At 43.0% G+C, this 17386-nt stretch overlaps 1 long non-coding RNA gene across 1 annotated transcript in view; it reads left to right on the top strand.

The window, feature by feature from the left end:
- LOC120563051 overlaps nt 1–16650 on the top strand; it is a 49063-nt gene extending 32413 nt beyond the window's left edge. Inside the window, exon 3 of the long non-coding RNA XR_005639906.1 lies at nt 15743–16650. This is a non-coding gene — a long non-coding RNA (uncharacterized LOC120563051). The remainder of the gene's footprint in view (nt 1–15742) is intronic.
- The last annotated feature ends 736 nt before the right edge of the window (nt 16651–17386 follow it).

Genomic DNA, 17386 nt, shown 5'->3' with positions numbered 1-17386 from the left:
AATCAAGCCATATTCCAGAAATACAACTACTGTTTGCATAGCAGGCATCTGTCCAACAGTCCAAAACCTAAAGTTCAGTCAGAGACATCGACCATTGACCACAGTTATACAGTTAGATCTGGCTCTTTGAGGGAGCTCTTAAAGAATCCAAGCAGCAGAGAGATTGGGGTAGTGTGGGGGGGGGGGGGGGGGGGGAGTTGCAGCAGCATTAGCATATCAGAGAAAAGGGCCGTCCACACCAAGAACGATAACTATAACGATAACTTATATAGTTTTAGAAATCGTTCCATCTCAAGTTGAGGGCGTAGTTCACACCACCATCACTTTCAGAGCGATTTGATGAACGATAAAAAACACAAAATCAATCTAAATTTAACACACAGTACGGCAGAGAGAGAGAGAGAGAGAGAGAGACACCTTGCGGAGAGCTGTGTTTTACACAGGTGGTCGGTGGCGTGGCTTTTCTAATCGCTGCGCGGCTGCGATCCTTCAGCTCTGTGTATTTTAAACATCAGTAGACTACTGTGAGTGAACCTTTGTTTTGGATGTTATTGTCTGTGTTTGTGTTCCGGTGCTCTGCACATGCAGATCTGATCTGATTCTCTTAATACATCCATAGATCATGATCTTCAGCACTCCGTCTGGGTTTGCGGTATATTCTTGGGTTTTCTCCGACCAAATATTTGGCGGTCCAATCAGCAAACAGAGGGAGTGGCTGAGAACGATGACGTTGAGGTGGTGGCCTGTGCTAGTTTGAGTTATAGTTCCGTAATGGCGGCGGAGAAAGATGCGGTCCATTGTGGCAACGCTGCCGAATATCCAGAAGTTAAAGGCCGAGCAAGAACAATCTTTGCTGAGTTGTGTTGGGGGCCATGATGTTGTGGCCCTCCTCCCCACGGGGTTCGGGAACAGTTAGATTTTCCAGCTTGCTAGTGGTGAAGGAGCTGGCTAAGGCTAACGCTAGCGATGCCAAGCCGATAGTTGTTGTCGTCTCCCCTCTTGTTAGCCTGGTCCTACCAGACAGTATGTAGGAGGGAGGAGCCAGGCTACCAGAGTGGCTCTGGGCAGATCCAATAGTTTTAAGCTTCAACAGAGTACCCGCCTTCAAGGGAGTTAACACTTGTCAATGGAGAGTGGCCAGACTCTCTGGACAAATGAAATGGACCAGAGTCTGGTAGGACCAGGATAATGGACCAGAGTCTGGTAGGATCAGGCTAGTGCTATACACCTTAATGAATATAACTGCATGTTAGCTGGTAGCAGTGTTGTGCCTGAACGCGTTCATTGAACGATAGTTCATGAACTCGTTCATATTTTGGGTGAACGTGAACTGAACGTACTGTATTACTGCCTGGTAATTCATTCTGGTGTCTGTGAACGGCACGCTCTCTCAGTTTAACTTCGTTCAACAGGGTGCCAGATTTCTATAGAGCCTTCCAGACGAAAACCCGGCTAAAACACACCGTAAACGGGCCTTAATATGTAGCGGAAAAAAAAACCCAATCTGGCAATACCAGCCACCAGTGTCACACCGCCGCATGCATCATCAAAACAAAAAGCAGCAAGGAGGCGTCGTATGATCATTTAAACAAGTTTTATGACGAGGTCGGTGAGGATGGGAAAAATCTGACATTTCTGTGCAAACTGCCCGCCGGCTTTCAAAAAGAAAATCCGCACTTCAGTCCCATCCACAGCAAACCTGAAACGGCACGCTGAACTGATTGGATATGAAGATGAAATCTGACGCATAGTTTCAGTGTTAAAACTGATAAAATAATTGCTGTCTGTTGTTCTATATGGGCTGTGGCAATAATTTTGAAAAATAATAGCTCGCGGCAACATATAGAAAAAAAGAACTATGAACTAGTTCATTTTTGGAACTGTGAACTTAGTTCAACATTTTGAAGTATGAACTATGAACTGAACTAGTTCATTTTAAAATTTGTGAACTGAACTTTGAACTAGTTCATGTAGAAAGTGAACTTTCCCAACACTGGCTGGTAGTCACACAGCCGATCAACGAGCCCGTGATTGTAAAGCATGAATGAAACAGCTCATTCCAGTTAGCCAATGCAAGCTCAGTCCTCACGTTTGAGAAACAAAGAAATAAAGTTGTGCTTAAATTGTTTACTTGAAGATCACAGGATACACGGGGTCACAGAGGCCCACAGCTCATTTCTGCACCAGGGCCTTCAAGCAGAATAACAGTTTAACATTTTGGGAAATACAGTGTTTGTTTGCTTTTTGATCAATCAGTAGCTGTGTGGCAATTAGCTTAGCTTAGCATAAAGACTGGAAGAAGGGGGAAACAGCTAGCCTGGCTTTACCCAGAGTTCAAAATGACACAGAGCATCAGTGTTGCTGTTTTTGGTGAACTGAACGTATCTGTTTGCAACTAATGAACGTGAGCGTCAGTTAGGGCCCCTGCACACTGTGAGCTTCCACACTGTCTGCGTGACACGCACGTCTCAGGCGCGGCTCGAAAACGCGTGCATGCTAGAAATAGGACCGACGCCTATTTTTCAAGGGACATGCAAGCGTGTTGGAAGCGTTTCCAGGCAAATAGAATAGGAAAAGATGTTTATATGTCATTTTGACACAAATACATTTAATTACAATTTGATGTTTGAAAATCTCTAGGTTTTGACATAAATGCAGATATAAATGTATAAATAAATGCTCTATAAATAAATGCTCTGTGTTTTACGGCACCCAGCATGCTGGTGTTTCAGTTTAACCAGTGACTGTGTTAACCGGCGACTTTCAGCCAAATGTGTCTGTAGTTGCTCGTACTAACTTACATAAATGGTTGGTGTAGATGATAAAAAAACAAATGAGTATGTATTTAAAAATGATTAAAGTAAAATGAAAGGCTTTTACAAGATCGCCTACATGTTTTTTTGTGTGTGTTTTCAACAGCTGCTGCCGTCACGGTGAGCAACCACTTTTATTTCGATAGCACCTTTCAAAACCCTAGGTTACAAAGTGCTTTAAAAGGGTTAAAAAAACAAAAGACGAGTACAACACAGACATTACCACAGAACTAGAGGCATCACTACTCAAAATAGAGCACAAAAAACATTTGGTGGAGATAGGTCCTCAGCTGAGACCTAAAACACCCAAAAGAGTTTGCTGACCTCAGTCATCAGTTACAACTTGTTAAACTGAAACACAGCAACTGGCAATTCAGACAATGTAGCTACCGGCACTGCTGAAGCTAGTTCATATAGATATTTGACAAGACATTTTATGAACAAATCAGTACAGATTCTGTTTGGGCAATGATTGAGGGCTGTTGATGGGCAGGAGGAAAGAACATTTAGGAGCAGCTCATTGAACAAAAAGGAAAAAGGGAAAAGGAAGAAATTAACGCAACTTCATACTTGTTCATTTTATGGGACTGTGAATTTAGTTTAAACTTTGAACTATCAATGTCAACATGTTTAGTGTGTGTGTGTGTGTGTGTGTGTGTGTGTGTGTGTGTGTGTGTGTGTGTGTGTGTGTGTGTGTGTGTGTGTGTGTGTGTGTGTGTGTGTCTGTGTGTGTGTGTGTGTGTGTGTGTGTGTGTGTGCCTGCGTGTGCCTGCGTGCATGTTTGGAAGGTGCGGTTGCTGAAAAGTAGAAAATAATTCAGAAAAGTGAAGGAGATGAGAACAACAGAGAAGATTGGAATGTGTTTAGATTGGCAGTTAACATACGGCACTAAATCTTATCTGTAACCGGTAACACCTCAGATGTGTGTGTGTGTGCGTGTGTGTGCGTGTGTGTGTGTGTGTGTGTAGAGGTTATCAGCTATCCAGAGTTTTACTGCCTGTGTTAAAGCGCGTCCACCAGAAAAATGTTTTGATCCGCTGCCACACATGGTTAAGCATTCACCATCTGACTCTGCTTCGTTTCACACAGCGGCCTGAGGGGAAAAAGACGGCGCAAGAGAAAGTCCAAGTTGTGGAAAAAGAGGTGTTGAACTGGTCAGGCATGCCTGCCCCCACCTCCCCGCTCTCTCTTACTTTGCCCCAGAGCTCCCTCAAGCAAATATACAGGATCGCTTTTCCCTTCCAGGTTTTTTCAACCTGCGTGGACATTTGCTTTCTTTCCACTTCTCCACTGTCTTTCTCTTTTTTTCTGTCCCCCCCACACCTCCCCATTCTCTGGCTTAACCCCTCTCTCTCTATCTCTATCTCTCTTTCTCTCTCTCTCTCTCTCAGTATATACACACTCCTGCAGCAATGGGAAATCCTTCAAAATCCATAATTCACGCTTCACTGCTCCTCTCTCGTCTCACCCCATTTCTCCCTCTGCAGGCCTCTGTGTGTGTGTGTGTGTGTGAGAGAGAGAGAGAGAGAGAGAGAGAGAGAGAGAGAGACCTGAATGTAGATGCAAACCCCTTGTGGAAAAATACTAACAAACATATGGTTACACACACACACACACACACACACATTTGTTCCACACATTTCCAAACACACGTATTATTTAGATGAACACACCACACATTACACTCTTGTGCAAATAGTTGTTGATTTTAATTATTCTGTAAGCAACGGATGGGGTGGGTGAGATATTTTAATTTTACTGTATGTAAATGAGAGAAAGATTCCCACTGACACATGCTGCACATGAGAAATAGTATATCAAAGAGAAAACCCACGGCACACACATTGAAATGCATGTAAAGTAGCGCCTAGTCTGTCCTAAGCTTCTGGGCGTGCAGGCCGTTTGGGAGAGATTCGGTACACTAAAAAGCTGGTTCAAAGTAAAAGCTTTGGCAGAACGTGTTTTTCTGTAATGCAGAGCAGAAGCCTAATTTGCTGTTTTTCATTATTTTTATTGTATATGTGAAAAATGAAAATTCCCCGCTGATGGCAGAAACACGCATGTTATTTTCAAATCTAACAGAATAGTTTACTTGCACGATGGTAAATCACTGTTAGATTTAGGTTACAAGCTGTCTCGCAGCCTTTACTCATAAGATATTAACGACCGTCCTCCCAGCAGACATTTGGACTTGTCAAAGCCAAGGCACATGACATGATAAATATCAGCCCTCTCGCAGTGCATGGACGGACTCTCTCTGTAAAGGATAATTCCGCTTTATTACAACTTGGGTCTTCATTTTTTTGGGTTTCGTCCCTCGTTCCAAAATTGGAATTATAACATATTAACCACAGGTTTTAAACAAACCACCAGGTTAGGCAAATGTATTTGGAATGATGGCAAATAGTCAAATGATTACCCAAATTATCTGATGTAATACATACATCACAGTTTACACACCATCTTCCTAGTAAAACATTTCCTTACTGTACTTACTGCAGATTTTTTTCTGCGGGGGTAATTACACACATTTTGGTTGTGGGTGCTTTTGATTTGACTTCAGAACTGTGTGCAACATGTCTGATCCTCTGACCAATCAGGTAAACACGGTGCAAATTGTGAGAGCATGTAGAATACGATGTGAGAAAAAAATCTCAACTTGTGTAAAAAAATATTCACACACACACGTGATCTGAATTTGAAGTCACACAAAGAAAAAAAAAAACACGTGAGCGCTTGTAAAAAAAATCAGAAAATGTTCACACGTGTTTTCTAAATGTGAAGTCAGAGAAAAAAAATATTCACAAATGTGTAGATTGATTATTAAACGAACCCAATCTATGACAGCTGCAAACTTGTAATGCAACATTTACTCGTATACTTTTTTTAAACTCATTTTCCATCACAACCACAACTCAGTGATTACAACCTCTCGAATCTGTCACTGCCACTTCACGGGTCACAAAGTGGCGAATCCGCGCGCCTCGACTTTTGCCACTTTTTCAGATCGCACGTGTGTGCAAATTTTAACATACAAGTTCAGATTTTTTTGTTCTGCAAGTTCTCACATCGTATTGTACAAGCGCTCCCATTTTGCACCATATTTACCTTCATGCTCATTTCCTGTCCTGTCAGACTTTATTGTGGCGATGTTGCTGTGTTCCCAAATTTCAGCTATGACTTAGTTGTGCGTGTTATAACTGATAGAAATGATGGCTCAAACTGTGAAATGTCAATATATAAAGTGTACTGTGTATTCACTCTTTTTGCATTATATATATATACTGTAGTATATTCATCTCACACATTCTCTTTCCATCAAACAACCTGAACACACACACACACACACACACACACACACACACACACACACACACACACAAACATACACCGTGATCCGTCTCATAAATCAGCAGGCTCTCTGAGAGGGCCGGAAACCCAAGGACAGCTCAGACACGTGGAGCAGACAGAGCCAAGACCTCCTGGTCCCACGCCACACTCTCTCCCTGTGTGTGTGTGTGTGTGTGTGTGTGTGTGTGTGTGTGTGTGTGTGTGTGTGTGTGTGTGTGTGTGTGTGTGTGTGTCTGTCTGTCTGTCTGTCCATATTTATGGCTGCCTCTGAAATTCCCGTGTGTGCTCTCACAAGCATGTGCACGTGTATCTGTGTCCGTTAGGTAAATGTGTGTGTGTGTGTGTGTGTGTGTGTGTGTGTGTGTGTGTGTGTGTGTGTGTGTGTGTGTGTGTGTGTGTGTGTGTGTGTGTGTGTGTGTGTGTGTGTGTGTGTGAGCTGCTGTCTCTAGCTGCCAGATTGGCCTCTTGTCTCTCTCTCTCTGGGCTGTGTGGACTTGCACAAGGCTTCTAAGTTCTGAATGTGCAGACGGCCCTCCCTCTATGGCCCCTCAGCCACTCTCTGCACCGTAACTTGGCTTTTGTACAGGCAGAGCATTCAGTCACCACTGTGTATAGGTGTGTGTGTGTGTGTGAGTGTGTGTGTGTGCATTAGTTTGTGTATGTCCGTCTTAGTATTTCAAGGTTAGACAAAATCTTTTTTTTAATCCCACAACAGGGAAATTCACAATGTTACAGCAGCAAGGGATAATGCAGAAAAGTACAAAAAATACAAGCTATATAAGATAGATTAACACAAAATATATATATATAAGTAAAGAGAATAAATAGTAAACAGTTGCATCTACAGCAGCGTTGTAGTCGAGTCACCAACTGTCGAGTCCAAGTCTAAGTATGAGTCACCAAAGAAGAGTCCGAGTCAAGTCATCTTTACCTTGGTGCAAGCTTGAGTCTGAGTCGAGTCACGAGTCCAGAGAATAGCGACTGGTGTCGGATTCGAGTTTGAGTCCAAACTCGAGGACTCCATCGCTGCCTATTATGACATAAAAGTAGTCCGAAACTTCATCCAACTTCATCATCCAACGTCTGATTTCATAAATCCTCCAGTCCAAGTCGTCAGTGCGCGAGTCCAAGTCGAGTCATGAGTCCGCACAATAGCAACTCGAGTCTGAGTCCAGGACTTGAGTACTCCATCACTGATCTACAGTAATGCACAGTTACAATATTATTGCACGGTTCATCAGTCCTGGGGTGTGTGTGTGTGTGTGTGTGTGTGTGTGTGTGTGTGTGTGTGTGTGTGTGTGTGTGTGTGTGTGTGTGTGTGTGTGTGTGCGTGTGTGTGTGCGTGCATGTGTGTGTGCGTGCATGCATGTGTGCGTGTGTGTGTCTTTCCTTAATAATAATAATAAATTGAATTTATATAGTGCTTTTCACGAACTCAAAGTCGCTTTTCCTTGACGTGCAGCAGCCTGTCGCTGACGGAGCTGCTCAGCGTCTTCAGAGTGTCCTTCATGGGGGATCATTTAGCCACCGTCCTCCTGTCTCCCACCACCTCCACGGAGTCAAGGGGGCATCCGAGAACAGAGCTGGCCTTCCTAATCAGCCCGTCAAGCCTTCTGTGCACTTGTGTCTTCACTCAGATGTCTATTCTCGTCATTCTCTCCACGTTCATGGCCGTTTTTATGTTCTTAGACAACACCAAACACTAAACTCGCCCTTAACGAGCTTTTGATCCCCAAATGAGCCTGACCCCCCCCCATTAATGGCCACCTGTTCTGTGCCTATGGGGAACGTGCTGTAGCCAAACACTGTGTTGTTTAACATGATTAACACACAACAATGCAGGGGGCGGAGGATGGAGTGCGCATCAAAAGGAAGCTATTGGCTTTTAATGATGTTTTTCAGCCTCTAACTGACTCCATACAGCCACACGGACTGGAGAGCATTGAAATGAAGCAGCAGCAGGAGAGCGTCCTGTTGTCTTGTGTGTGTCTGGATGAGCCCGTCAGTTATTTATGGGCTCTTTAGCACACTGGGAGGACAGGGAGGAGGGCTGGAGAGGTGAGCAGAGAGCGCTGGACGGCTCATTCAACAGAGTCGCTGCCAAAAAGCGAAGCAGCTTTTTTTTTTCCTCCATCTCCTTTTACAAAATTCCTTCTCATTCTTACCCACCCTCCTCCCTGTTATTTTTTTTTTCTGTTCTCTTTTCCATCTCTCACTCCTCCATACCTAATACCTTCCACAGATCTGAGGGATAATTCCACTTTTTTTCCCCCCCACTCCCTCAGCCTCTGAATCAAATCTAATTTCACTCAGGTCCACTCCTGCTAATTTGGGGATAATGCTTCAGTCCCGCTCCTCCACCTCTCGTATCTCTCTGCAGCTCTTTTACTCCGAATGAAATTCAAGTGTAATTGTAAAATATCTCCCACTGAATCAAATCTAATTTTTCTCACCATCTCTCACACTAATGTGTATTTAAAAAGGTCTAATGCTTTATTTTCTCTCGGGTGATCTCTCGGTGCTTCTGGTTCTCCATCCTTCTCCGTTTCAACAGCGAATGGTGGAATATTTGATATCATGTGATGAAGATAGGGACTCTTGGGGAAGGGAAATGTGCAGATCGTTACAGAATCCTTGTATTATATGAATATGATTTGAATTCCATTCATTATTTAATGCATTCTCTTAATTTCAGCTTTTTTTTTTGACTAAAATCTGAAGGAATTTTGCAACAAAAAAAAAAAAAACTTAAAATGCGAGCATCTCTGGCACTATGAGTTTTATTTTCCTCTCTTTCTTCTTCTCCCTTGTTCCCCGTCTCACTCCCTCTTTTTGTCTCCCTCACATTTTGTGTCTCACCCAGCCCACCCCTTTCTCCTCTCTCCCCCCACTCCCCATCCTCTCCTCCAGTGTGTAACCAAGGGTGCAAGATGTCTGGTCACAGAAAATGTTCCCACATATCAAAAGGCTCCTGGGTTCTGAGTGGAGGCAGCCAAGAGAAGGAAAAGGTCAAGTTGAATACAGTGTTGGAGGATAGAGGCATGGGAGCAGGCCTGTGAACAACGGTGATTAATACCAGCAGCAGAGAAAGGGCACTGGGAGAGGGAACTAATGCTGCACTGCTTTGTCCTTTATTTCCTCTTTGAAATATCCATCCATGGCGCTTCCCTATTGTCTAGCGATGTGTTAGAATCCACTTCATTTGTGTTAGATGTATGCTTTTGATGCTGCAGCACTGATAACCCTCACAGAAAGGTTGAATTAGTGTCAACAAGATGTCTGTATTGAGTAGCATAAAGAAACAACTATATTTTAAAGGATGCAATTTAAAATATTCCCTGTTGTCGACAAATCCCAGAAAAAGACCAAAACCAACAGTGTATAAGGATTTCCCTATCCTGCCCATTCATTCATTCATTCAATTATAGTGAAGACCTAAATCTTTAAAAATGGTTTTCAAATATATAGTTTCAAGAAATTACTGAGCCTGTAAAAATTACAGGCTCAGTAATTTCTTAAAACAGCTGGGCACTGTAGTTTTCTGCAAACGTTTCCCAAACAGGAATTATTAGTTCATTTGTTAGGGACTATTTCCAGTGGTGGATTAATACACATTTGGTGCATAGGTGAGTATTTACAGCATCAGGGCGGTGTATTGACTCCAAATAAAGTACTTGACTTTTTGCTAGAAGCTAATAATGTAGCTATGGCTGAACTCTGGCCTACTTTAGCATATCAAAATTAGCTCAGTAAGAACCTATGAACCACAATCCCAAACTGGCAGTTTGCACATCATGTCTTTTTTCAAATATTAGTTTTTCTAAAATTATACTAAAAAAAAATCCCAATATATCGCCATACGCACACCATCAAAATATATTGCAATCTATTGAATCGTGACCCATGTATCGTGATACATATCGTATCGCCAGATTGTTGCCAATACACAGCCCTACCATAAACAAAAAAAAAGATATATAATCAGCGGCACTCGACACACGTCAATAAGCTCAGCAGTTTTAGGGGCACATCGATATTGATGTAATCAGGAGGCTTATCTATGCAGCAGATTATAACATCTACTATACGTTCAATCAACCTTGTTCATGTTACAGGTTTATCAGTTAAAAACTATCCCATGCTGGTGCTTTATCCTTGTTTACAGTATTCATCCTTTAGCATATGCTTGTATGTAGCGGTTTTTCTTATGGCGTTAGCCCTCTCTTTTAATCCTGGAGTTTCGGGCGTTTTCCAGTGTTTACGTATTGTCCTGCAGCCACTTGTAATGTCAGCCATGATTACAGAAAACTCTTTACCTGATATGTTGTGTAATTGACATCAGTCACCTGTCACACGGATGTGTTTTTATCTTTTGGACAACTATGGAGCTCTATGGCACAGATGAATAATACATATCTGGCTTCAGCTACACAGACAGACAGGAGGCCCAATTCATTGTTGTTTTTTATGGGATTTGTTGACGAAAGAGATGGAATATCTCCAGTCGTAGCCTTTGAATTGACTATTGATGGAAAAATGGAACCAATTCTTTAAGGAGATTATAAGTGTTGTCTCCTTTTGCACTGAAAAAAAATCCATTTCTTGAAAACCAGTACAAAACTAACACGAGTGTAACCTCTTTCCATAAACAGCTCTCCAAAACCCTCTCAACAAGGTAGCCATTTACATTCAGATTCCTCGTGTCATTTCTCTCCTTGTCCCCTTCCATTCAGTCCTGTCTCCTCCCCACTCCACGTTGCACCCTAAAAAAAATGTAAAATTCAATCACAATAAGCAAATTTGCTCCCCCACAGGACATCATTGAGTGGCACGCAGCAACAGTGCAAGGTACTCCAATCAATGGCCTTGTTCCCTCAACACAGGCCCGGAGCTTGTAATTTGCATGACATTGGTCTCTCTCTCTCTCTCTCTCTCTCTTTCTCTCTCTCTCTCTCTCTCTCTCTCTCTCTCTCTCTCTCTCTCTCTCTCTCTCTCTCTCTCTCTCTCTCTCTCTCAAGCACAGCCACAAACACAATTTCATGCATATTATGATCACACACTTATTGCACTCCATAAAACAAAAGACAAGGATATTTAAACAGGCACAATGTAGGCACACGTGGACACACACACACACACACACAGTGAGATAGAAAAACTACAATAATAGCAGAGGCGGCTCTTCCTTGTGACACAAAGATGTGAAGTTTCCACTGAACATTAATCCAACTTACTGCAGCCCTCATGTGCTCTGGTTCCTGTCTGCTGCTGCTGCTGGTGGGTGGATAATAGACGTGTGTGTGTGTGTGTGTGTGTGTGTGTGTGTGTGTGTGTGTGTGTGTATCATCAGTTTGTTTATGAGTGCTGTGTAATTTACGGTTCACTAAACCCCTCCGCCCTCCAATCATAGCTCAGGCAGGTCTGTCAAGCTTTGGAGTTACAACGTGATAAAGTGGTGTGCATAGGGTTTATGTTTAGTATGCAAAGAGTTTGGAGGTTTTTTAGCCTTTCAGAATTAAAAAGCACAAGATCAAGGTGAGGTGTGCCCATTGCAGTATATCAGAGTATCAGCTCTGTCCTACCCACAACATGTTTGCCAAACTCGCTGTTTAATTACTCCACATCTTTAAAACCTTTTCTTTTGGAAAAGTTCCCGAATATAGCTTGGAAATACTACCAACGAAGAATACATTTAGGCCTAGTCTAACACACGTACACACAGGTATTTTAGACTTTTGTCCACATGCAAACTGCATTTTAGGTCACAGAAAATGGAAGATGGGTGAAGATGTTCATAAGCTCCATTTTCAGTGTTACCGTGTAGACAGGGAAAACTGAGTTTTGGGCTTGTAACGTCAGGGTGTGCGCTGTTATCTCCTTTGTGAGGCGTCACAAATGAGGTACCAGAATAGTGCTGGTTCTAACTGCTAACAGGACTTTACATGTTTACACACAAATGCCACCATATTGAGGAACAGAGAGACGTCAGAATGTGCTATGGAGTGATCGATGTGCCATTGCAGCATTTTATTTTTAGGCTTCTGATTGGCCAACATGGCTTTAGGGTTATGATTATATATCGCAGCCTGTTGGTTCGGCAGGTTCTTGACAACGCTTCAATTGTGTTATTGCATTTTTATTTGGACAGGGAGATGAATGTCACTGCACAATCGTTTCCTATTGGTCGCCAGGCTGAGGTGGGTGTGGCTTACCTGCGTCACAGACATAACGTGAGGTACAAGGTAATGGAGCCTTTTATACCTTGTCGTGTTTCTTTAGAAATCAACAATGGACAAATAGAGTCTTTAAACGCTTCAGATGTAAAGTTGTTCGCTGTCAAAGTGACGTCAAAATGAACGGCAGTCAGTGGAATGCTAACGGGAGGTGATCGTTTGGTAGCATCAAAATGGCGCCATAGGAGGTTAGAGTTCTGAAGCGAAGCTTACCCCCCTTGCATACGTGCCATGCCAGAAAGGAAAGCTTGACAGGCATAGCAACAGTAACTAAGGGAGGCGGGACCTAGTAAACATTACTGATACTGTACACAACACACACACACACACACACACACACACACACACACACACACACACACTGCTGGGTTCCTCCTCTGTCTAGCAGGTGAAGGGCAGAGAAAGGGTTTGTGTGCATGAGGCAGCTAAGTGACTCAATGCGATCGACTCGCTCACCGTGGCAACCTTCAGAATTCCACTACCTCCCCGCGAGTCTGGCAGACTATCTGTTCACCCTCCCTTGCCTCTTCCTCCCTTCCTTTCCTCCCTTCCTCCCTCCTCCCTCTCTCCCATCCCCCACTCCAGCAGCTCCGGGGAAGCGGTGACGTGGGAGCTCCCTGCTCTGAGAACAGAGAGAGAAAGAGGCATGGAAAGAAAGCCTGGGAGAGAGAGAGAGAGAGAGAGAGAGAGAGAGAGAGGAGCAGGGAAGAAAAAAGATAAGGATCCTCCCTCTCCCAGCACTCGCTGACAATGACACTGGGAGAGTCATTTCGAAGCAATGAGCCAGAAAACGTGGAGCCGCTACTGCCATTCATCCTCCTAAGCACGACACTCAGTCATCACCACGCCAAAATCACATTCATCTCTGAGAGAATGGCTCTGGCTTAATAACATGTATGGCAGAACACTCATATTATAAAAACAGCCAATATTGAATGCACTGACTTATATTCATGAAAACAAAAATAGAAAAGTGGATTGGGATTGTGTGATACTGGCGGTGCAGCTCTCTCCTGCTCCATTTACACTGAAATTGATTTAAAAGAATAATTTGTGCATTTGTAAAACCATGATATAATAAAAAAGATAATAAATAGTAGTAGTAATATGCCGTGCATATCTGATTGATTGTTTTATTGATCACCACATGGTGCCCAGGGTTCAGCAGGACACTACAAAAACCCCGACCAAGATGATCACATACCAAATTAAGCACAGGATCAAAAAAATCCAAAAGAAGACATTTTGAAATATTCAACGTACACGACAGAGATGTACTCTTTCTTAGCAGACAACCAAAAGAAATCAAATTATTTAATTGCATTTTTTTTAATATTGGACTCCCAAGGTTACATAGGAAAAAGTACAAAAAATAAATAAATCCTCATAAACCAATCATTTTAAGCTGCTGCTAAACCCCTTTCTCTGTACACGTATGACTGTGTCTCCACCCAGGATAATAACAACATCATCACATATGCCGATGATACGACCATCGTTGGCCTTATCAAAGAATAGGAGTCACCATACAGGGAGTTGGTTCTATATATATATACAGTACAGGCCAAAGGTTTGGACACACCTTCTCATTCAATGTGTTTCTTTATTTTTATGACTATTTACATTGTAGATTCTCACTGAAGGCATCAAAACTATGAATGAACACATATGGAATTATGTACTTAACAAAAAAGTGTGAAATAACTGAAAACATGTCTTTTTTTGATAGCGCTGCAAACCCTTGGTGTTCTCTCAATGAGCTTCATGAGGTAGTCACCTGAAATGGTTTTCACTTCACAGGTGTGCTTTGTCAGGGTTAATTAGTGGATTTTTTCCCCCTTATTAATAAAAAAAGCAAAGGGTGGCTACTTTGAAGAATCTAAAATATAAGACATGTTTTCAGTAATTTCACACTTTTTTGTTAAGTACATAAATCCATATGTGTTCATTCATAGTTTTGATGCCTTCAGTGAGAATCTACAATGTAAATAGTCATGAAAATAAAAAGGTAACGCATTGAATGAGAAGGTTTGTCCAAACTTTTGGCCTGTACTGTGTATATATATATATATATATATATGTTTTTGTGTCCCTGTGAAACTTCATCTTCTGTGGCTGCCAAGAACAGTGAGATTTCCCGAAAAAATTTTGACACGCCCATTTTACCGAGGATGCATTGTATGGGATCTTGTAGGAACCACCATACAGCTCCGAGGATCGGGTCTCTGGTAAGTACAGAGACAAGACCGGGTCTAAGGGGAGGACAAAGACCTGGTCCTTAACATAGACAAAACAAAAGAACTGATTCTGGACAGGAGGTAGCCCCTTGTGCAGCCTCTTAACATCAAGGGAACCGAAGTGCAGCGTGCTGACAGCTATAACTTCCTTGGCCTTTACATCTCTGCAGACCTGAGCTGGGCCAAAAACACTGAAAAAAAGCACAGGAGCGGTTGTACTGAACGGTTGAACGCTGAAGAAGGCCAGACTTCTCACTTCTCTTCGCACTTTCACAGCAGCTTCTTTCCAGCCGCTGTCAGACTTGCACAGGACATTAAAGTGGGAAGGCCATATCACACCCACACCTGCAATAATAGCTGTGGAAAAAAATAATAATTCAGTGTGCAATAACACTGTTTCTGGTGCACTTTTGCAATTTGATTTATCTTACAGCGGTTTTGTCTTTTACATTGTTCTTCTACTTTATATATTTTTTATATCTATATAGTTTCATTTTTTATTTTTTTTAGAGCTGACTCAAAGAAAATCCCAATTTACCTGTACGCCCAGTACCTGTGCAAAAAAATGGCAATCAACATCGATTCTATTCTATTCTGACTACATGCACGGCAGTTAAGTGTCACATCACTTATCCCTCTCCAAGTAGGACATCTTGTAATTGCCTGAATTGAATATTCATGTTCCAGCTACCAGCCCTACTCCACTTTCTCGTGCTCTCTACAAATAATCAAAAATACCATTTCATTTCCCCAGTCAGCCCCGGGTCATGTGCTGACGATGAGATGGAAAACACAGCGTGTCGTTAAGCTGCCAGCTAATCAGTGTTGGCTAGTAATCCCCCCCCCTTTCCGTCATGTCTTCCAAACGGCCCCTTCCCTCCCTCCCTCACTCCACCACTTCCACTTCTGCTGCTGCTGCTGCTGTAGTCGGCCTGAGAGATGGATGGCACAGTCCTAATCACCCCCTGCAGTGCTCTGTCAGCATGGCTGCAGGCCGCTCTTAACATTTACACCACATGATCACACACGCACACACACAATAAACACAAGCCAATAAGTGCGAAAATCTACTCTCACTCCTCTCCCTCTCTCTTTTCTCATCCTTCAGCTTCCCTCCCTCCCAGCCTCCCTGTGCCGTGCCCAAGGCCCGGCACACACCACCACTCCTCTCGCTGTCACCTTGGATGGATGCAGTGGGATGCGGCTATGTCCTGAGGGCTCAGGGAGGTTGTCCTCCTCCGCCTCCCTCTCTCCCTCCGCCTCCTCACACAGCGCCTTCCTGCCTGTTATCTCCAGGCGAGGAGTCTCATCAGCCTGCACAGTAGCTCTGGCTTCCAGCCTTCTCACCACCACAGGAGCCAGGAGGGAGGCCGCTCCTATATATCAGCAGACTCTCATGTGGACGACTTCAAGGCCCCTCTCAGGCAAGCTTTCAGTCAAGCCTACATTGAGGCACACGCACACAAAACAAACAAACAAACACACACACACACACACACACACACAAACAGTGGTTTGCATTCATTTTAAGAGTGTAAGAAGTGTAGATTTTAGTGTGACACTCAGATCGTTCCAGAGCAGCTACAATGGAAACATGTTCCGGTATCTGAAATATGAACAAGTGTCAGTCCCTCTGAATCAAAGACTAGGGCTCATTCTACATTTTAACTCTTTAACCTTAAACAGTCACGCAGGGGGGAAATCGGTCGTGAAAGAGGCAGAGAAACCAGATCCTCCCTAAGAGCAGCCTCAGTAGACCAGGGTCTCTATTTATCGAAAAGCTAAAAGTGAAATTTTGAACTGAAGTGAAAGACCCAAGTCAAACCTTCCTGAAGATCTCTGGTGGTACCTCCTAAAGACAGGACGCCCCTGTGGAGGATGACTGGAGTGGCGTGTAGGACATCCCATAGAACAACTCTGGGAACGCTAAATCAGTGCAAGGGCAAGGACCCTGGACACGAAACGGAGCAAACTCGGTCCACTGAGGAAGAGTGGGAGATTAGGTTGAAGGTATTAGGTACGAAGTACACGCGGTGGTACACTGGTAAGAGCAAATGAGGTTCAACCATGTATCAGCTAATTTAAATAGCTCACCTCACTGTAATGTGTGAACAGTTAACTTCATTTAATATTTTATGTGGTATTTTCTTTTGCAGGGTGCAAATGTTCCACCAAAACAAATTCCTTCCTGAGACTATTTTGCAGAGCCACCGTCCCTGTGTCCGGAGCTCAGCGCCGACCCAACACGATTGTGATTGGTTTAAAGAAATGCAAACAACCCAGACTGTTGTTTTTCTCTTATCCTAGAATCTATGTGTGGTGTAACCAGTACACTGTAACTTACTCCACAGCGCTGTGGAGTAAGGTCTGGCAATGCGAGGCTACCTGCGGGCAAACTTTTAGATGCACAACATTTCTTGCGAATAAACAAGTTTAGCCCAAACATTCAACTGCTAATAAATAGGAATGTAAAATTGAATAACTGAACCACAGTTTTTCTTAAAATATATTGTGAATTTCAGTCTCTCATTTTATGCAGCTGCGTGGGTCCAGGAAGCCTGCAGGCACATATAGTCTCATATATATATATATATATATATATATATATATATATACTTTTCATATTTATTTCCATGAACTATTTTCAGCAGCAGTCATCATGCGTATTCTTGTTCTTAAGATACCTGAAACTCTCTGATCTTTGCCAGCCAGTATCTCTCTGAAGCAGCTCCCTTTTTAAAGTCCTCCTGCT

The sequence above is a fragment of the Perca fluviatilis genome, chromosome 1 (assembly GCF_010015445.1).
Source record: "Perca fluviatilis chromosome 1, GENO_Pfluv_1.0, whole genome shotgun sequence".
NCBI lineage: Eukaryota > Metazoa > Chordata > Actinopteri > Perciformes > Percidae > Perca > Perca fluviatilis.
This window is presented reverse-complemented; position numbering and strand designations above follow the sequence as displayed.